General features: G+C 51.8%; 1 long non-coding RNA gene across 1 annotated transcript; it reads right to left on the bottom strand.

Annotated features, from left to right (window-relative positions):
- Positions 1 to 5,226: 5,226 nt before the first annotated feature.
- On the bottom strand, positions 5,227 to 19,124 carry LOC114015970 (uncharacterized). Its single transcript, XR_008730576.1, has 4 exons — positions 18,997 to 19,124; positions 17,540 to 17,737; positions 14,740 to 14,912; positions 5,227 to 5,413 (listed from the first exon to the last, which is right to left on the bottom strand). It is a non-coding gene; the product is annotated as an uncharacterized LOC114015970 (long non-coding RNA).
- Between the last annotated feature and the right edge of the window lie 3,321 nt (positions 19,125 to 22,445).

The following is a 22,445-nucleotide window of genomic DNA, read 5'->3' as shown; positions in this document are numbered from 1 at the left end:
TGGTACTTGCATAACGGCTGCTTAGAAAAGAAATCTTTGCCCAGAGGAGCGTGCTGTGTGGCCCAGCTCTCAACGAGGTGTTCAGGCCTGGACATAACTTTTAATACCAAAGTGCAAAGCAGTTCTGTTTTGATGGAGTTCTGAGAGTGCTGACACCGTTTAGGTAACAGCGTGAAATGTTGGCATGTGGCTGAACTTTGTTGATTCAATAGCTGGTAAATATTCCCTGGTCAGCCTTATCTGCCCAGGAGGATGCAGGAGGCTTGGCAGCAAGTAAAGCAGGGCTTTGCAGGGTAGGGGGGTGGTTTCTCATTAAACGTGTCCTCAGGGAGACTGACATGTTTGAAGCAAACGGGAGGCTGGTGGAATAGGTGCACACAGCCAGTGTGCGTGTTGTAAATAGATGTTACGATTGCTAGCCTTAGGCTCTGTGTTAGCAATTACTATATCCAAATATAAAAAAATTGGAAAATGCCAGAGCTGCACAACAAAGGACAGCCCTGGGAAGCACAAAAGCCGGGAAACAAACCCAGTGCATTTACAGGTACCTTAACTCTGCATCTTCGTGTTCCATGGTTTGCTGTTAGATGCTGGCAAAACAGAGTGTATTACTTCTGGAAGAACTAAATTCTGCAGCAGAGTAATAATGGGTGCTGCTTATCGTATGGAGCCTTTCCCTCTTTGTAGACAAGTCAGCTAAGAAGTTAACTGTATTTGTGATTGCTTTTGCTAAAAATGGTCTGGCGCTGGAGGCTGTCCCAGTGTGCCTCCCCAGCCCAGGGCAGAGCCGTGTCTTTGTGCTACTCTGACGCTGTTCCTTGCTTGATAATACCGCTGTAAGGGTACCCAGTAATTCACAAGTGGAGCTGCGACCCTTTGCAGCCTGGGATCAGATGAGAGGATGCCAACAAGTGATGTTGCAAGGTGGGACAAGTGCTTGCCCCTGTGTCTCTCTCACTTTCATGCACTCTTCAGCCTTTGCCCTCAAGATCGAAGTCTTTTGGCCAGGAGGCTCGGTGAGGCCGTGGCTGCTTCTGGAGTGCCTTGTGCTGCATGAAAGGGGAAGAGATGAGAAGCCCTACGCTCAGTTCCTCCTCCTCCTCGCTCATAGTTCAGGAGAGAGCGCAGAACCCAGCTGGGGTGTGTGCATCCCTGTAGGGACTCTGTAACCGTAAGGCTGGTAGACTTCAGAGCTTTGGGAGAGCAGCTCTGAATTCATTGGGTCACAGATCTATACAACATGACACCAAAGGTGATCAGTTTTCTATACAAAGTGTAATTTAGCTGTTAGGCAAAGCAGAAGTTCAGGTCTCCATCTCTGGGTCCTCAGTGGAGAAGTACAGCAGAGATGCAGGAGCCTCCAGGCACAACAGTGAGTTGTGTAAAACGCCAAGGATGCAGTTAACTATTCAGCTGACTGCAGAGGCAGACGGGCACTGTATGCCAGCCGCTCCTCGTTACTACTCTCTGTCTGCACAGCCACCTTGAGAAGACCTTGGGACTATGTTAGCGAGAGAGCTCCTCACAGACGCTCAGCACCACCTTGCCTTGTTCATGCTGCAGTGGCTGTCGGGGCAGCAGCGGGAAACCAGCGGGCGTTGCTCCAGCACCGTGGCTGAGCGCTCAGTCTCGGGCTCTTCAGATCACGCCAGAGTGAGCCAGGAGTTTAGCTGAGACTTGAGAAACGAAAGCACTTGTAGACGTGCCTCTCAGCTGGGAACCTTTAGGTGACAGCTGTGTAAACCCTCTCTCGGCTTTTTCTTGTTTCAGGCTAAGCTGTTTGGCTTTGCGTTGTGGATGAACACTTTTACGGCCAGAAAGTAACAGAGAGGTTACTTGATGCTTTCTGGATGATTGCTGTGGGCTAAATGGCATGTACTGATGGTATCAGATGCACTTCAGCCTTGTGCTCCAAACAAATCTGGGAGTAAAAACTCAACTGATAAACTACAAATGCACCGCATACTCTGGCTTTGGGTTCTTGAGTCATTAAAAGTAAACTGAAGCTCTCTAAAGAATAATTTTGTCCACATATGTTAAAACACGATGGCACCTTCTGCCATTCCACTTTCAAGAAAGGAGCTTTTTCCTTTCCCCCCCCCTCCTCCCCCTCCTCCTCCTCCTCCTCTGCGGTGCGCGGCGGGCGAGAGGCGCGGGCATCTCCTCTGCCGGGCAAGCTCAGCCGGCAGCCTCTGCACTGCGAGGCCCAGCCAACTCGGGCGAGTCGCCAGAGCCCCGGCGCGGCAAAGTCCCTTCAGTCCCTTCTGGCCACCCTGTCCGGACTGCGCGGCCGGGCTGAGGAGGGGGGCGGCTCCCCCGTCTCTCCCTCCCTCCCTCCCTCCAGCTCCCGGGCAGGACGAGCAAGCCAGCACCAGTGGGAAGCGCGCACACCATCATGTCAAAAAAAAAGAAAAATTGACTCCAAGTGCGGGGTATTCCAAGAAAAGTGGACTTCTGATTATTTTTTCACGGAGTACAAAGAAAGAGCTGTTTGTCTGATATGCCAGAATTCAGTGTCTGCGTTCAAGGAATACAATTTGCGTCAACACTACGAAACTCAGCATAAAGACAAATATGATTCTTTGGTCGGACAAGTGAGAAAAGATAAAATACTAAGACTGAAACATGGGTTGAAAACTCAGCAAAATACTTTTGTGAAGCAAAAGCAGCTCAATATATCATCACTTTGAGCAAGCGATCAAGTTGCCAAGCTTATAGCATGCGCTGGCAGAGCATTCATAGAGGGAGAATTTGTTACGTGTTTTGGTAAAGCATTTAGAAGAAGAATTAAATTATTTAAACTAACCCTGGTACTGAATTGGAAATTATAATTAAAAAACATACCTGCATTGTGGCAAAATACGTAGATACACTGTTCATGGTGGGTGGGGGTTTGTTGTTTTGAATGATCTACGCAAGTGAGTAAAGTGCTTCATATGTGAAACTGTATTAGGAGTCACCTGAAAATACTGAGGAAAAATAAAATATTGTGGAGGCAATATTGAGGCAAACCTCATCACTCGGATGCCTGGAAAAGGCAAGAGCACGCCTGCGGTCCCGGCAGTGAGGCTGTGAAGAGGCTGTGTAAGGACACTGGTGATGACTGATACGTTGTCCTCTCTAGATGCAGACTTGTGTGGTTTGCAGCAAAACAAAACAGCACGTCAGCACAGGATACGGATGCATTTCCACAAGTCATGATAAAACGAGCTGGTTTGCCTTTACAATTCATTTATCAAAGCCGCGGGGGTCCTGGTCCCTGTCCCAAGCCGCGGTGGTCCCGGTGGTCCTGGTTTCGGAACCAGCCTGAGCTGCAGGGGTGCCGGTCCCAGACCCGGTCCCGAGCCACGTGGGTCACGGTTCCGGCGGTCCCAGTCCAGGTCACAAGCCGCAGGGGTCCCGGCCACGGGGGTTTCAGTCCCGGTTCGAGCCGTCAGCCGCAGGGGTCACGGTCCCAGGGCTCCAGGTCTTGGTCTCGCTGCGAGACGCAGAGGGTCCTGAGCCGCAGGGGGTCCCAGTCCTGGTCCCTGATCCAAGCCGCAGGGGTCCCGGCCCAGGGATTCCGGTCCCGGTCCCAAGCTGCGGGGGTCCCGGCCCCGGAGGTCACAGACCTGGTCCCGGTCCGAGCTGCGGGGGTCCCGATCCCGAGGGTGCCGGTCTCTAGCCACGAGGGTCAAGGTCCCGGGGGTGCCGGTCCCGGTCTCGAACCGCTAGGGTCCGTGTCCCCGGGGTCCCGGTCCCGAGCCGCGGGGGTCACGGGTCCCAGCGGTCCAGGACCCGGTCCTGAGCTGCGAGAATCCCAGTCCCGGTCAGATCCGCGGGGGTCCCGGTCCCCGGGGTCCGGAGGTCCCGGTTCCGAGCCGTGGGGGTCCCGTTCCCGGTCCCTTGTCCGAGGCGCGGGGGTCCGGTCCCGGGGTCTTGGCCCCAGACCCGGTCCGAGCCGCGGGGGTCCCAGTCCCGGTTCAAGCCGCGGGGGTCCCAGTCCCGAGCCGCGGGGGTCCCGGTCCCCGGGGTCTCGTTCGCCATCCCGAGCCACGAGGGTCCCAGTCCCCAGGGTCCCGATCCCAGTCGCGAGCCGCGGAGGTCCCGGTCGCGAGCCGCGGGGGTCCCGGTCCCGAGCCGCGGGGGTCCCGGTCCCAGGGGTCTAGGTCCGGGCGGGTGCAGTACCCACTCTTGGTCGCCAGGTGGCAGCAGGTCCCCACCAGCCCTGCGCTGAGCACCGGCCGGGCGAGCACTGGGCCGGGTCTCAGCCCAGTTTACACCACCGGGCCCCGGGAGTGCTCGCTGCGGCTGCGGGGTGCCCTGCGCTCTGCCCTCTGCCCACTCGCAGCCCGGGCACTCATACTTATTGCCTCCGTATGCAAAAGCATCTACGTGCCTCAAGCATTTCAGTCCTTTGCGTATGATGCGCTCTGTTTCGCTGTGGGGAACGGGTGCATTTGCTCTGTTTGCATTTGGAAGCAGCTGTTAGTAACAGCACCTTTAAATTATTTTTTTACAAAAGAGAAGAGACTTTGCAAGACTGCCCTTTTTGAGTAGGGAAAAACGAGCGGTGTAAATATGTGGCTTAGGAGAAGCTCCCACTAGGTTTCCCCTTGCACCACTAAGCCATCACGAGCTCTTGTGTTCATAGCCGCTCCCTGCGACGGGAAAGTGAGCCGTTACCGGAGTGAAGGGGTGCAGAGCACGCGGCAGGGCTGAAAGGTGGGACAAGGGAGCGGGGTCTTTCCTCCTCCTGCCTCCTACTTTTCCCAAGTAAAAACTTGGGAAAACAACTTCTTTCTGGAAAGGATCCCTTTAGCAAGTGTTGTGACCACTCCTTAAATGGTTTTCAGTTCATTGGTCCCCCCAAAGGGTTCTCCAGTTGAGCTCATTCTATTATGCACATGTGAAATATTTTTTTTTCTTCCTAGCCTGAGGTTTTCTTTTAACCTAAACGTAGATAGCTTAAATTGATATCACCTAGGCTCTTTTATCTTTATGCTACTCTTTTCCAATAGCCATGATGCTTTGTTCACCTCTCAGATGGCAAAAGTGGGTGGTTGTAGAATGGTAGTGCCTTTTTGTCTGTGGGGCACGAAAACAAGGGCGTATTGGAACCCTGCTGTTACAGGTCTGAACGTTAAAGCTTGATCTAAAAAAAAAAAGAGTTAACAGAATAGTGATTTGAATTAAAAAAAAAAGGCGGTGGGGGGTGGGGAGACACGGACACGACACACACCAGAATACAGTAATATTATCCAGAAATCCTGTGTCTTTGCATCTCACGTACATTCTCATTGTTTCTTCGCTCCTTTCCTGTTTGCATAGGTGAAATGGATCAGCACTTCATCTGGCAAGTGGTTTTGCTTCCCTTCCTCCTGAAGGGGAGGCAACTCCCTGGTACTCTTGGACTTCTTTGTTTCAGCAATACCTTGATGGAGCAGATAGAGATAAGGAGCATTAGATGCGGGAGCTGGAGCAGTATCAGAAGACTGAAGCCTATAAATCTTTAGCAGGAAAGCACAGGACAGACCAAAGGCAAATCACACAGACAAGGTATTGAATGGGACAAAAAGATGGGCCTGGAACAACACAAGATTCCCAGCTGGTTGGGCAGACTGACGCTCGTTTACAGCCTTTGATGTAAAGGCTTGTTAAAACGTGGATGCTCATCTCAGTGAGCTCATCTGTGGGTGTGAAATAGAACATTTTTCTTTGGGTAAATCCTGGTTTCATAAATATGACATACAGCAACCTACACCAGAAATAATAATTGTCATTATTTTGTCACAGCAGTGACCAAACCCTTGTTAATTGTTCTCCATTGTTATGTTATTGCTTGTTAAAGAAAATGTGTTTTGAATTCAGAAATTTAAAGTGCTAAAGCAGCTAAGTGGCAGAACCAGGCCTTGTCCCTAGTGTAGCCCTAATCCAAGGCTGGTTTAACACCCAGTCCAGTTAATCAGTGGGAGAACAGAGAAACAACAGATGATCACCTTGTGCACACAGGTGCTCGCAGAAACGCAGGTGTTTCAAGAAAAAAAAATCAGTATATGTGAATAGGAATTGCTCAAAGACTAAGTGTGCTTGAAGGAGTGTGTGAGTTAAAGCTGGCAGAAAGAAGATCACGATCCAAGGAGGAGCTTGGAACCGAGGCAGAGACTGGAAGCAAATAGATGAATCAACAGGGACAGGGTCAGGTGATGGATTTGCAGAATGGACAAGACCAAAGGAAACTTCTAAAAACTTCGGGCATTGACTAATGATTTGATAAGTGTATCTAAGCCGTGCTGTATCCCTTTGCTCTCTGCCACTCGCTGGGGCGGTGGCCCAGCTCTGAGGGGCGATTAAAGCAAACCTAGTGGTACCCACGTCTGTGTAAATTTCTCCTGTAACTCTATATGTGAAGCATATGACGGAAGTGCTGGTAATCCACCGGTGTTGTGACTGTTGACTGATGTCCCGTGTTAGAATAAATACAAGTACAATGGCTAACAGGCCTCACATGCATGAAGAACATGAGAACGGTGGTGCTGGGTCAATGGGTCTGTGCTTTTCTCTAGTGCTCTCCTTGCTACCACCTAGCACTCAGCTGGCATATTCATGGGCACAGCCAGGACCAGCCCAGCCTCTTGTTTTCCAGGGAGCCGATCACCACACATATGGGAAACGGACAGTAGACAAGACGTAGTTCTTCATATCCTTTCCGTTGTTTTGCTAGAGAACCTAAAGTTTGATAGACCTTATTTTGTTTATATTTACATTGGCACTTCAGTGGGTCCAGACTAAATGGCCACACTCTACCTGACTGCTGCAAAAATTGGTTTGAGCCCTCGGTTAGTAACCAGCCGTTGGTTAACTTTGTCTTTGAAATACAGCAACCTATGGTGGAATAGGAAACTGAGACAGTCAGGGACATCGGTTGTATTTACTCGAAGGAGGTGGAAAATTTTCTAGGGAAATTTTTTAATAGTGTTAGCATAAAAATCCTGTCTGTGGCACATGAGCGACTGCTCTAGGCAAATGGCTTTTTAGAATTAGAAGCCATCCCTGCCTTAAGTGACACATTTAGAAAAAGTCTCTACGTGAATATTAAGCTCACACAGCAAAGCTGCAGCTACCTGATAGCACAGTATTTTTCCTGGTTTGGAGGATTTTTTTATTCACCTAAAACTTTCCAACAGTCGTCACTGCTAGTTTATTCCCTGTATGACAAATAAGTAGTAAATGAAGGTGTTTTCATACAATGGAACAATCTGCATGCTTGCATTTTTTTAACAGCTGTTGCAAAGATGTACTTGAAACCCTGAAGAGCTTTTGCTTTTTATACTACTGAAAACCACACTACACAGCTTTTTGCAAATTTCCAGTCTGGAGAATTGCAGAGTAATTGCTCGTTTGTTTCTGTGAAAGAAAAAAACCCCAACACATCTTCCTTTAGAGGCAATATTTTGCTGCAGATTTTAGTTCTATCTTTTCTATTTCATCTACCTCTTCTCCAGCTCAGAAAGGTCTACTTTTTAGAAATTCTTTTCATTTGATGTGTTAGAATATCTCTGTGTAGTAGCCGAAAAGGAACTGGACCTGCCCTTTGTCTCACTAAATTCTCATTTCTATAATACATGCAGTTTTCCTTTACTTATTAAAGAAAATGACCAAATCCCATACAGCTGCCTGGGATCATGGATCAATCTGAATATGCGTGGCCCAGCATTACTTTTTGCAACTGATCTAAAATTCTGTGCCAAATTCTGTCATAACCCAGGAATGGAAATAATAGAGATGACGTACTTTGCATATCTTCTCTGCAGGTTGTTACGACCCGCTGCAAGTAAATAAGAAAAAATACAGGTAGTGGACATTTCTAAATAAACCTCTGACATCTGACATTTTAATATCAGATTTATTCTCACCATACTTTCTGCATGGAAGACCAGAAGAATCTATGCTTTTAATACAATTTGTGCAGGAAAGCACTGGCAAAAATACTAGAGTACTTGTAATGTTTGTTCCTACACCAAACATGCTGAGGTGAGGCTTAAAAGCCCACGTGTGAATTCACATTTGCCGCAGTGCTGTTAGTAAAAGCTGTAACTCTCCGTATTTTTTTGAGAATGCTTAAAATGAAACACAACCTAACTCTCAGTTATAGAACAGTGTAGCACAGCAAAGACGTTATCATCTAATTTTTTCTTTATAAGATGTGGGTGCATAACCAGGAAGAACACTAACAATTATTTCTTAGTAAACCTTTACAGCATAAAACCATTTAGTGGGGCAGTGCAAATCAGAACATACTCTGACTTTAACACGAAAGAACACTTCTGCTGTATAGGTAGACAAAAAAATTGACTTAGTGGGATATTTTCGTTCTCACAGTGCTGTTTCCTCTCCTTTCATTGTCAGTAACCCAGTGATCTTTGTGGGACATTAGGGTTAGCATAGATGTTAGGTTAGCTTTAGATGCTTTACATGTTAGAGATGTATTCCTCGTGATTCTGCTCCACGCACAAGAAAAAGCCCGGCTTGCCTTTGCCTGGAGCGGGACTCAGTATGTTTTCAAACAGTTTTCCGCAAGGATACAAACACTGCCCCACTATCGCTCACAATGCTCTGGCCACAGCCTTAGCACAGATCACCATTCCACCTGGCCCCACAGTGTATCGATACATCGATGGCATCCTCAGCGGGGCAGAAGGGCCAGAAAGCATTACAGGTGCAATGAAAAACATTTGGGCAACACTGATCAAGTTGGGACTGGAAGTCCCAGAGTCAAAGTGCCAAGGGCCAGCACGAGAAGCTAAATTCCAAGGAGTCTGGAGGGTTGCAGGAGCTGCCTCTCTTCCACCAGACACACTGGAAAAGAAAGAATCTGGGCACAATCCACCCAGTACGCTGGAACTACAACAAGTTCAAGGGACTGTGAAGTACTGGCGTAACCATATTCCTGCCTTTTCCGTCATTGCTCGTCCCTGGTAGAATTTGTTATAAAAGGGAAAATCATGGCAGTGGACATCTCATCAGCTCTGTGGTACCGTCCAGTCCCCCTTCCTGCAGGAGCATAACAGAGCCTGGCCGCGGGCTCTCCACTCCGCTCCAGCCCCCGTTACTCCTGTCAGCACGTGCTGAGGTTGCAGGCTGCGCTGCTTAGGGAGCCGTGGCAGCACACATTTAGGATGGTGAATGCCAGCCATCCTGAAAGCGATAGCTGTCTCTTACCCTAAAAAGCTTCCTGTGATACTACGCTTCTCTGAGGTCCCAGTTTTCTCGAATTGCCCCCACCCCAAAGCAATTTCCCCACAGGGTCCCTAAGCAAGGCAGTAGAGGAGTGGCTCATCAAACTCCCTCCCAGCCCTGCCCTGGCTGAAAGAAGGCAGAAAGAAGCCTTCAAATGAGGGAAGTTCTGGCTGCAAGAGAATACAAGCTGACCAGGTCTTGGGATCCACTGACATCAACAGAAATTTAGGTGAAAACTCCCCTTTGACATGAAACTCAACTCCCAAACCAAAAAACAGTTGTGATGGGAAACTATGGTGGGGGTGAGAAATCAGCGCTGAGGGCAGGAAAGCATCAGCAGGATGGGAAACCATTGAGATGGGAAGTTGTTCTGTCATTAAAAGTCAAACCGTCACAACGCTGGCTGACCCAGGTGCTGGCATAATGATCGCCATGGAGACGGAACCCCAGAACACTGTTTGCCCCAACAAACGCCACGCTGTCCAACTGCCACGGCATAGAGCAGCATGCTCCTCGTGGTGCTCCTGCCCTCCGGGTAACCCCCAACCAGCTGTGCCGGCCAGCATCTCACCCCATCACCCCCCTTCGCTTCTGCCCACAGAGAGGTTCCCCCTCCAGCTGCCGACAGGACCAGAGGTGCCCGGCATGAGCTTCACCACCCTGACCATGCCGCCACCGGTCACTGCTGGTGTGCTGCCCTCTGTCCCGGGGCTGCTGATCACCATTCGGCCTTCCCAGCTCCACACCATCACCCACCAGCCCGCCCTGGCAACCTGGCAGGGGGTGCAGGGGCCCCTGGGGCACTCGGGGCAGGTCGTGCAGCTGCCACACGTGCTGCAGCTCCCCAGCGGTGTGCAGCTGCCCCCTCTGCCTGCTCCTTGTCCCCCTGCCTATGGCCGGGGAAAGCAAGTGGTAATGGGGACACTTGTGCCCCACCAGCCAGTGGGGCTGGGCCCATGGGACGTGGGCCAGGGGCAGCCCCTCTACCCTACGGGCTGCACTGTGCTGAACGTCCCTGCCCATGCTGGGCCCCTGCCACCCCAACACCCTGCGGCTCAGCACTGCGTGCAGGTCTCCCCTGTGCTCCGCACCCATCCTGGCAGTGCCCAGAAGCTGCTGGAGGCCTTTAACAACGACGTGGTGGCCAGTGAGGATGGCATCCCTGCTGCCACCCCCTGCCAGCCCGCCCTGGATATGCTCTCTGGCAGAAGCAGGACCAAGCACCAAGGTGAGGTCTGCAGGGTGGCAGAGCCCATAGGGGGTGACCTGCACCAAGGAAGGCTTGCATCACCCTGGGGGTGGCTTGGCTTCGTTTGCTTTTTCAGAAGTGGTGACCACCCCACCAAGCCCAGAGAACCTCCTGGACCTGCCCGAGCTGGGGCCAGATGCCTTCAACGAGGCCTGCCCTCAGCTGGCAGAGGACAATCTGCAGTTTCAGGATGAGCATTCGTCCGCCATGGACAGCAGTGACCCGCTCGCCTGGCTCGACAGCATCCTGGAGCTCCCTGAAGTTCTCAGCGGCTCCTGCTTGACCACCCTCCTCAACAAGTTCCCGGAGTTCTCAGAGTACGTGGCAAAGGGCGGCTGCTCCAAGGAGCAATCGCTGGTGGCAGGGCTGGGGGACAGCGAGGACACCGACCGTCGTGTCCCTGATGTCCCTGTCTTGACCACCACCCTCAACAGGATCCCTGACCTCTTGGAGTGCATGATGGAGGGCAACTGTCCCGAGGACCAAGTGGTGGCCGCAATGCAGGAGGACACCAACCCCTCCTGGCAGAGGGTGGCAACATCCCCCTTGCTGGACGCCAAAGGCAAGCAGGGTGGGCTGGCAGCGGTCTTCCCCACCCGGCTGCCAGAGAGCCCCATGGAGCCCTCTCAGGAGGGTCCTATGGACACTTCAGAGGAGAGCCCCTTGAAGGGATGCTCAGAGGGTCCCCACAAGGGTCTCCCAGAGTGTCCTCAGCAGATCCTGCTGAATAGTCCCCTGGCCAGCCCCCTGACTGCACCCCAGCATCATCCGCCCCGCATGGCCCAGCTGGTGGAAGAGGTGCTGCGGAGGCAGCCCCGGGTCATTCTGACCCGCCTGCCACCACCACCGGGCATCTCCTCCTGCCGGGTGGTGCCCAGATCAGGCAAGGCTGCTGGTAAACAGGCCAAGCGCCCCACATTGGCTGACACCCTCGGGATGCCAGAGATGTCCCCATGGGGCAGCACGCCACCCAAGAAGAGCAAGAAGATGGTGGTGTGCCCGGTGGCAAAAAGCTCCAAAACCCTCTGGGAGGGGAAGCCACACAGGGATGCCACTGGGGCAGCAGCAAGCAGAGGGCATCCAATAGCAACTATGTGCCCACCAAGCGAGCCAGAACCCTGAGGAACACCAGGAGACAAGGTGCTCCACGCTGCCCCAGTCACCGTTGATATATTGATAGAGAAGGTGTGGAGCACAGATCCCTCTGATGTGTGACCTGCACCTGCCCACTGCAGCCCCGGCCCTCTACCAGATCTGTCTGTCTTAATTCATTAAAGGTTTGATGTTCCTTGCACAGTGCCTCTGCCTGCGGTCATTCACGCAGCGGGAGATGAGGGTTAATGCAGCCCTGCCACATGCAGAGACCTGACGCTCCACCTTCCCCTCTGTCGAGGTGACACCTCCACCGAGCTGACCCACTCTCTAAAGTATTTACAAATGAAGGGACTTCTCATCAAGGGAGGCAGCCTTGGCAGGGGTGAGAAACAAAGAGCAGGTAGTGAAAAGAGCACCGTTATCTAAGTTGCGCAGGAAGAAGACTTCCAATGAGGAAAGTTCTGGCTGCAAGAGAACACAAGCTGATCAGGTCTTGGGATCCACTGACATCAACAGAAAATGAGTTTAAAATAGGACAAAGATAATTGTGGCAGTGGGAGATGGTGACCTCTAACTGAAATAGTTCTGCCCCAAAGAGGCCAAAATCCCACTTGGGGAGCATGCGTAGTCCGTAAAACACTTCAGCAGTGCTACTGAGGATGCGTACGCGTTTGCATTAGAAGCCAGAAACCAGCCACCAAATCTGTGTATGACACATGACTATGCAACGTGTGGCGCTCTGAGAAAGGCCCCGAACCCCTTCTCAGTGTTCCAATTGGACCTAAAAACTTTGCTCGCACTTTTTAATCGCTGCCCCAAAGTGATTTCCCCACAGGCTCAGTAAGCAAGGCGGTGGCGGAGTGGCTCTCTCAGACCCCCTGCCAGCCCCGCCCTGGGCACCGTGCCTCTGGCCCTGCCCCAGCAGACGTTGCTGCGCTGATGGAGGGGCTCACTCCCTCTCCACTGCATTTGCAAAGGGAATGGCTGGCTCACCCTTTGCTGCCCACGCAGCCAGCCCTCACCTTTAGCTGCTGTCATTCCCAGGGGTGCCGGCTCTCTCCCAGCACCCTCACACCTTCTCCCTGCAACACCGCAAAAGAAGCGTTCGCCAGGCACACAGGTGCCGTCACTGCCCTGCACAGCTGGGCACCCCAGACTGGCACTGCCTGACTGCCTCCCTCACCAAGCACCTCCACCTCCACAGTCTCAAGCTCCATCCCTTTAGATGGAAAGGGGGTCGCTTCATTGAGAAGTAACCGTTCCTCATGAGGAACACAGTCTCTCCAGGAGGCAAAATACTTTAATAGCACTTAGAAACAAAGCTGGGGCATCTGGGGGGCCACCTCATCACTACCCCAAACAATGTGTCCGTTGTGGAGAAAAACTGAAGAGCTAGACAGTTTCCAGAGGACAGCAAAACCTGACCTGCTGAGAGCTTAGGACAGTGCACGTCATGTTCTTCTTCACACTTGGTGCACGTTTGACAAGTTGCGAGATGATGGTAAATTACTTCCTTCAGAGAGGACAGCAAGACACTGTTGCCAACTAAGCTTAGGGGGTTTTTTTGGCTTTTTTCTCTGGTTGGCTAAGCAAAGAAACGGAGGCAGTTTCGAAGTGCACAGAAGCACAGCTGCAGACATAATTCCTGCTGTCACGCAGGCAGCGGGAGTGAACTTCATCCCTTTGGGTCCTTTTGAGAACACCAGGCACCCAGATTGTGCTGAAGGATGCTTTGTACACAGCGGACCCTTGGAGAGAAGCAGACACGTCCAGTTTTATTCCCTGGGAAAGTGCCCTGACACTGTCCTGCCCCTCAGGTGGCATAGGATAATTAAACTTACTAGTAAGCATGGGCTGATTCCTGGCCCACCATGATTTGAACAGCAGCCCTCAACTAGTTTTGTTCAGCCATGACAGTTACATTGCTCTATGTTGTGGGGGAAAGCAGGTGACACAGCTTGCCCCCTTGATGCACAGGGCTGTGTTTCAAAGGACTACGACAAGCCCAGAAGAGCACTGCACAGTACGGCTTAAGAATCAAGTAAATATTGCATCACAAACCATAATGCATGTGTCTGTCTGAAAAATGGGGTTTATGTAGGCACATGCAAAATGGGTCTGCTGCTCAAAACCCAGCAAATCCTGATTAGAAAGTTCATATACTAAAACGATAGGGCAACATACTTTTGGATTAGTCTCTAAATCCCCACGTAGATGTAACTCCTTCACTGCCATCTCAAATCGTACAGCTTGAGGCACTTTTATGTAAAGCCAAGAAAGCTCAACTCAGAAGGGAAAGATCCTTCTTAAGGGAACGGATCATCTCTAACTACAAGACACCTTCCCGCCCACTGAAACATAGCAGCAGAGTTAAAAGCAGCTTTTAAATTCCAAGTGGAGAGGTGCAAAGTCTGAAAACTACAGGACATTCTCTTCCTAGCACAAAATAATCAACTTTTTCCCACTTCTCTGCAAACCCCAACCCCGGTGTTTTGTGTTTTTCACACTGCAGCACAGAAAGCCAGTACCCACAGCTGCACAAGGACTTCCAGTGCCAGTGTGCAAAGCATCGAGGAGTCTGGGCTCAGTCTTGGCAGTACAGGAGCGATCCACCTCAAATGCACTGCACAGTCTGCACCTGGGGGTATCACAGGTCAATAGTTAATCACTGCTTTTCCTCCCAGTAACAATAAGGAGAGAAAAAAAGAAAATCTCCTTACATCCATGGCTCTTCTTTACAGGCTAGAGGTTTATGGAAGTGATGACCCATTTCACCCAACATTCAAGACACCTTCTGAACAATTTTCAGAACTGTCCCAAAACCCCCAGATCTTACACAACAATCAGTCCAAAGAAAGTACAGAGGTCTCTGCGCTACTGGACACATGCAGGAACACTTGTGTTTACTGGACACCTTTGTAAAGGGAAAAGGCATTACACCAGCGTACCAGATCCTTGCCCAAAAGACTTTTCAAACCACCTGTTTGTTGACGCAGTCACTGCACTTCAACCCTTCCACCCACGACAACATCCTCTCAGGGGGCAGACTTGCCTGCTCTTGATCACAGAATCAGTCAGCAGAGCTCATATTGAACCAAGCTAAAAACTGGGCCCAGCCTCTACGTTCACGGTTGGGATACACGGCTCCTATCACAGGGCTCACATGGCAGTCCCACCTGGCTTACGTATCTGAAGTTGCATTTCCCACGGGTCAAATATTCCTCTTCACATCTGCCTTGAAACTGAGGGCTCATGGTCAGCGAGAGAAGGGAGTTCCTTGCCTCCCGTGCAGTCAGGTCACGTTCCCCTGCTAAAGGCAGCCTGCTCAGGCCTCCCATTTGTGTACAATCTGTTAAAAGAGTAAAATCAAGTCTGAAGGTTATTCATTTGCTTCCTTAAACATTCTACCATTTGCAGCATTCGGCCCCCAGAAGATGACTTCTGACATAGCAACTTCAACCAAGCAACTGGCAGTTCAACAGAATCACCAACAGCCAGGTCTGTACCCTTGGGGAGACACTTTCAAAGCTCTTTGGAGGATCGCACTGGATCTGTGTGCTTTAGACCCCACTGCGTGGATTTACTGTTTTACTGGCAAAGGTTTTATGTACCACACGTGAACATCTTCAAAACACCTGCTGTAATGGTCTCATGCGTAAACAGACACAATGATCCTCTAATATCACACACGAAGAACTCAATGGATGCCCCTACCAAGGCAGTGGTTCCCTTCTGTAGCCACTGAACAAGCAAAAGGATGGATCAGAACGACATTATCAAGCTCTGAAGCAAAATTTCTGTCCTCCTTTAGCTGTAATTTAGAGCTTCATTGAGTGCTGAAGAGTGTCAGCCTGACAGCTCTGAAGCAGGAAGCGCTTGATCCTCTGTGCCAGAACAACACCGGCACTGGCCACACAAGCTGCCTGCGTACTCGCAGGGTCAGGGTCAGGGTCCGGGTCCGGGTCAGGGTCTGTACTGCCCTGCCACCGCAACACAGAAGTGAGGAAAGTGAAATGGAGATAGAAGTGTTCATTTTCCACGTAGTTGATGCTGGCAGCTTCTTGCCTCCAGCATTCCTGCACCTCAGGAGCCTGGGAAATGACAACAAATGAGAAAGTTCCTAAAAATAATTTGCCTAACACACCACAGCGTAGCACTTCCATATGCCCACACCACACTTCTGGCTCCCAGCTGCTCTCCTGTGCTTCCCTTTAGCTACCTGGGAGGCACCTTTTCCATCTCCTCAGATCTCAGAACACCCAACTCACGGCTCTAACATTCTTCCCCTTCCTCTCAACATCTTCCTGGTGGTCTCCGCTTTCTGCCCTCCAGATTAGGGCCTTATCATAACAGGACAAGGATAGCACTGGGGGTTTTTTCTGTAAGGAAGCCAAATACTTAAAACTCTTAATTAAAATATAAATTTTAAAGAGGAAGGGAAAAGCCAAAATGACAGCCAAGTGGAAGTTTCATTTGGTGCTCAAACCACCTGAACACTTCTGCTGCAGCTGCAGCCGAGAGCTGGCCCTTAGATGCCTGATCAGGATAAAGCCCCAAATCCTGCCACTAAGGTTTCAAATGACAAAATAACATCATCTAAGGGAAGGCAAAATGGATAAACACAAACATCGCCGTATGTTTACAGGGCCTTCACAGCACAGTGGTTCTCTGATGGCACCCAGAACTTAGCAGTATGGAGAATTACAAAGGTCAAGTGCTCTTTATAAGCGATGCACCCTTAAATCAACACTAGTGACAAAAGAGCCAAGCACTTGACTTGCAGAACGGCAGACGATTCCTGACTTTCTCCACAGCTTCTACTACTGATGAAGCTTACAACCACCTCACCATTTGAGAACAACATCCGTTGCTAGTGTTGCTCTGGTTGGAAACTCAGCAGGCTGGCACGTTCCTTCCTTCAGAGCCAGAAGGAATTTGTCGTTACAGGAATTCTCATGCCACTGAACTGGCAGCAAGGTACACAAGCCTCTTAATCCCTTTTTATACTTCTGCGCTTGTGCCATATAACCATTCTCCACTCTCCATCTCACCACCTCTCCAAGCAGAAAAGTCCCATCTGCCACACACTTGTCACAAACTACGTAGGATATGACACAGGTTTCAAATACACCGGAAAGTATCAAATCAGACACTTTAAAACATAAAAGAAAACTAAAAAAAGGTGGCAGTGGGAAATTATTTTCTACCTTGACTGTTAGGTTCACAAGCTGCTAGTAGTTAACATTAATGGCGCACTATTTCAAGGTCGCTGCTAGTAGTTAACATTAATGGCGCACTATTTCAAGGTCGTGATGGCAACCTGCAATGTGTGGGTATCAGCGAGAGAACTGCTGCCTTGCACCAGTTCAGGTGCTCCACCTATACCTTGTCACAGATTTGAATTTTTTGTTTGCTTGTTTTAAATGCTTATCAGGGTAGGATTTGCCTACCAAGACCAGATTTTAAGTGAAGTTACATTAAGCTGCTCTTGCTTTAAGTACAGCAAGATAGCTCCACTGCTACATTCAGCCACAAGAACGTAAACACCTCCAGCTTCATAGACACCCATACATTATTTTTGTAAGGAACAAATGACTAAACATGGAACAACACTATGGAAAAAGCAAAAGAATGCACACAATCAGCATTTCCCTATTTGGACCAAAACCCAAACATCTCTAACAGCAGATAAGTCTGAATTAAAAATCAACCACATCCAGATCCCAAACGGGGTAGGGGTTATTGTATGCCACAGACCTGGACTTGACTGTTGAAGGAAATCACGCGCTACGGAAAATTTGAGGTGGTTCTGCGGAAGGTTAACTACAGCCTTGGCAACTTCCTTGGGACATGAAAGGTACGTGCGCTACAGTACCACCCGCAATAAAGGAAACCAGTCTCGCAGTTTGAGTTCAATACCACATCCGCAAACCAAATGAGGCTGCTACGTTTGAGGAACACTGATGGAAACCTCACCTGCCATCCCAAAGTTATGCTACGGCATTTCTTCCCTTTTTGCCACTTTCCTCAGCCTTGGTACATCTTTTGCAGAATCTGAAGCAAGGGCCCATAGCTTCTTCCTGTTTCTAACAGTGAATGTCTGGGTTTCACACGTTGGTTTCTTGTGCGGCGCCAATAAGACCCAACACTCGCCTTCAGAAATGCATCCGTACACTAGGCAAGAAAAGGAAAATTACCAGTCACGACATTGTACTGCCCACAGGGCAACAGAGTGCCCCACTCGTAAGAGGATTTAAGGCCGTAAATAACCCTCAAATATCTTCATGAACAAGCACAGTTTAATCATGTGCTTTTAATCTGACTACCGACACAATCTAACAAGAAGACACATTAAGGGAAGCAGAGCTGTAGTTAAAAAAGTGGGGCTTCTCTTTCCTCTCCTGAGGGTTTACCATCCAGAGCTGGCTGAAGTTCTGAACCTGCAAACCGCTCCCCCATGCTTGTATGCTCGCTCTGGGAAACAAAGACGGCTGTTTGAATTCTTTTGCAGGTACAATCTTTCTTTACTTTTGAGTTGGAATGAAATGAAAAGCTGCCATCAGTCCCACTTACGGCACAGAGACACCCCTATGTTCCACGCACACGCCTGCCCAGAAATGCATGCAGAGGGAAGCCATCCCTTGGGTATCAAACACAGAAACAGCACTGAAAACCTTGACTTCTGAGAGTCCCTGCAGCGTTCTCCCAGGCCAATACACAGCATGCTTGTGGCAGGATCACCACTGCGTGTGCGTCACTTGCTTTCATTTCCATCTTCATCTCTAACCTGGCACTTGCCACCTCCAGAATGCAGCATGCATAAAAGCAATTCCGTTTACTACAAGCACAGCACCGTGTGAACCTTCTGCATGAAGCCCGGTATTTAAAGGAATTGCTATAAAGAATAAAAATCTGCCGGCACCACTGACACACAGACACGCTGTGTTTTCTGAAGAGGGCCGATACATGAAACCTGCAAACTAAGGACTGCGACAAACTAAGCTCGCTCCTTGCCCCTCTTCTTTTGCCCTCAGGCTGGTGCAGGAGCTCCTTTCACCAGAGCAGGCACACCACAGACACAGCCTCACCGAGGGGAAGGGTGGGGAGGGGATAAGGGCAGAGGGGGAAAGGAAAGACCCACAGAAGCAGCTTTGCTGCCCACTGCCAAAGTCACAAGCCGCTCACGGATCCTGTCCCCTCGCCCTGCCTCTGCTGGTCTGTGCCTCCGTCCCCCTTCCCGCCCCTCCGCTCCTCTCCCTAGCCCTCTCTCCTGCTGCTGATCCTGCATCCCTTGCGGCACCCCCCTGCCCCTCTGTCTCTGTCCCGCTGCATCCCTCTGCCCGCTCCTCGTCAGTCCCTGTCCTTTCTCCATCCCTGCCCAGCCCCCCCCGCTCTCCCTGCCCCTCTCCGGCCACCCCTCCGCCTTGACCCACCTCTCCCTGCCGCTCAGTGCCTCCCTTCCCCTCGTCTCTGCCCACGGGGGCTCCGGGGCCGGGGCCTGTGCTCGGGCAGTCCCGGGAAGGGGCCATGGCGCCTACAGGGCCCGGGCTGGGGGCTGGTGTCCTCCCAGGGCCTGACTGCTGGGCAGGGATGTCCCATGGCCTGCTGGGAGAAGGCGTGCCCCGGGGCATGCTGGGAGCTGTAGGCCCGGGGCCGCCCCATGGCCAGGTTGTTCCCGGGGCATGCTGGGAGCTGTAGGCCCGGGGCCACCCCATGGCCAGGCTGTTCCCAGGGCATGCTGGGAGCTGTAGGCCCGGGGCCACCCCATGGCCAGGCTGTTCCCGGGGCATGCTGGGAGCTGTAGGCCTGGCACCACCCCATGGCCAGGCTGTTCCCGGGGCATGCTGGGAGCTGTAGGCCTGGCACCACCCCATGGCCAGGCTGTTCCCGGGGCATGCTGGGAGCTGTAGGCCTGGCACCACCCCATGGCCAGGCTGTTCCCGGGGCATGCTGGGAGCTGTAGGCCTGGCACCACCCCATGGCCAGGCTGTTCCCGGGGCATGCTGGGAGCTGCCACTGCCCACCCTCAGCCTCCTGGCAGCCATGTTGGGCTGGGCAGGCACAGCCTGTGCTGGGGCTGTGGCCCGGCTGAGGGGACCTGTGGCCGGCCGTGGGGTGAGGGATGCCCCTTGGGCTGGCACAGGGGTGTCTGCTGCCTGCTGGCTGCCCGGGGGTTCTGTGGGGAGGTTCCAGCCCCCCGCTGTGCCAGGCCCCGGGGCAGCTGGAGTCAGGGTTGGCCGGGGCAGCCCTGGGGGGGAGCTGAGAGCTAAGGAGGGAAAGAGGCGCCGGCAGGTGCCCCGGGCACGGGCACCGGGCACCCCGACTTGCAGAGCCCCCTGGAGCCGCCCCGGCGTCTGTAGGTCCTGCAGGAATAGGGCTAGCGTGTTTTTCTGCTGACTCTGACAGGGCTCTGGCTACACCTGTCCTGCTGAGGGACTGGGAACATGCAGCTGCCTGGGAGAGTCACCAGCCAGAGTATGAGTGCTCAAGCCTTGTTTCCCTTGCTGGAAAACACTTCATTTTTAAATACAGCCTCTCAGCGGCGAGATCCAGGCAGTCGGGATTGCTTCCTGTAGGGAGCAGCCTGGTGACTGGAGGCTGCTGCCTTCAGTGGCAGAGCTGGACGCTTCTCCTCGCTGACAGGATTAAGTTATAAAGAATCACTCGGAGAGGCTGCAGCTAAAGCAGTGCACTCAGCCAGAGCCAAAATGCTCCATGGCACCACCCATACACAGCTCCACCAGAGAAGGTGCCAGGAAGGACTTCTGTTTGTGGTTCTCACTTCAAGTTGTTTACAGGCCTGGCTGCAGGCGATGGATACGCAGCCTCCCAGCGGGGTGCCAGGGCTGACGGGCTGGGAGACGGCATGGGTAGGTGATGGCTTTATACTTGGAGAGCTGCCCGCTCAAAGCCCAAATGTGAGCGAGGCGTCCCTTGCAGGTGTGGCAGTATAGACCCTCTTCACAACTTCCTCACATGCTCTCACCCATAATTTCAATACAATGGGTGTGGGGAGCATGTCTGACTGGCCTGTCAGAAACCCCATGCCTCAGCCCAGACTACAGCCCACAACTTGCAAGTTCCTGCTTTTGTTGTTGTTAAGACCGAGGCAATTGTGCTACTGCTCTGTGTTTATTTTTGTGCTGTTCTTCAGCAATACATGGTTGACCACTGAAGCCTGGTGGCTGTGCTGAACTGGTAGGGGGCCAGTTCCCTGGTACTCTGTGGCAGATGGTCCAGTTTTCCAGGCATGGATGATGGGTGCTGGTGCCGGGTCTGGCTCTCAGTACATGCTGGGATGTGCAGGACGGCTGTCTGAGCGCAAGGGTCAGCTGCTGCTGTTGGCCTGTTTTCTCGCAGCGAGGCGCCTGTGGAGAGAGGAGGCTGCTGAGACCCTACGGCAGCTGTGGTGCTGTATGGGGGTTAGGGTGGGGGCAGTACCCGGTGCACTGTGGGGTGCACATGGGAGCTGTGGGCACAGAGAGCTCTCTTCAAAAAGTGGGCTCCTTGCACCCGTCGGCTGGGGCTCTGCTCGCCTGCCCATGGCTTGTCTCCTCTCGGCCCTGACCATCCTGACCTGCCTGCTCTGCCCACGCTGGAAAGGAGACCTGACTCCAGCAGACTGAGGGGAGCAAAGCTGGGCACGGCACTGCAGGGCTAGGAGAGCCTCCTGTTCTCTCTCTCAGCATGCTTGTGGAGTCCAGCACTCAGCTCCCCTGTCCATCCCTGACCAGACAAGGGGACAGCCTCGGCTCTCTGTTCGGTGGGGTGCTCTGAAGAGAGGATGCTCTCTGCAGAATACGTATCCAGAGCCCTGCGCAGGCAAAACCCCTGCCCGTGCTGACAACACGCACACTGGCAGTGCTGGAAAGCACATGGGACAGATTGACTCTCTTTCTCCAAAGAAAACTTGACAGCTTCCTCACCAATCCCAGTTGCTTGGACATCTTGGCTGAGGTGAACACCTGGGATTTAAGGCATCACCTAGCAGGGTGATTTCTTCTCCTAGGCTCACTGGTAGGGAGAGAGATGCCGCTCTGGCATTTCTCCCTTTCTGGGGCAGCCTCATCCCTCGTTGTTTTGACTTTCTGACCTTGCTCTGCCCATATCTGTCACCTGGTCTGCTCTTGTCGAGGCAGGGTTGCTTCTAGCAAACACTTGCTTAGCAAGTTAGCAAGGTAACACGTAGCTAACCCAAGAATTGAGAGGCGCGGTCAAACACCTCACCGCAGAATTCTCAGCGGACTTTGGCCAGTAACTAACTCGGCATTCCAGAAGACCCTACCACGAAATGCTTCATGGCTTAAAGCAGCCAGCTAATATGGAAGTTTGGGGAAAAAAACCCCAACAACTCACCGTCTCCTCTTCCTCCACACAACGATGACACAACACAACACCATCCCATATAGGACGGAGCCCAAAACTGCCACAGCACCTTCAATGCAGTACTTCCGGAAACTTTTATGATCCTCAGCATCTGAGCTGCTCTGGCCTTCTACTCCTGTCGAAAAAATCTGCACGTTAGTGAGTCCTGCACAGTCACGGCAATCTCACAGGAGGTTAGAAATGTCCAAAAAATGATCAATCCCTTTCTGCTTGTGGAGGCTACGGCTTCTCCACACATGCCTCTGCCCTCAGCTTCCCAACTTCTCTGGTTCAGAGGGACGTATACCCACCTGGTGCTGCTTTATACAGCTCTTTTATGATTTCCTCTAGGTCTGGCGATGACACGTGGGGAGGCTTCTCTGCATTGTCCGCAGGTTTTCTTCCTTGAGGCACGTGAAAGAAAGTATCAAGTTAAAGCTCTCACTAATAAGATACTTAGCAGGAGTGCTTCGTCTGTGAACTCAGCCAGGACTGACGATGCGCCCCTGGCATACCA

This window comes from Falco cherrug, unplaced genomic scaffold (assembly GCF_023634085.1).
Source record: "Falco cherrug isolate bFalChe1 unplaced genomic scaffold, bFalChe1.pri scaffold_35, whole genome shotgun sequence".
NCBI lineage: Eukaryota > Metazoa > Chordata > Aves > Falconiformes > Falconidae > Falco > Falco cherrug.
Note: the sequence above shows the minus strand (reverse complement) of the source record. Positions and strands in the feature narration are given on the sequence as shown.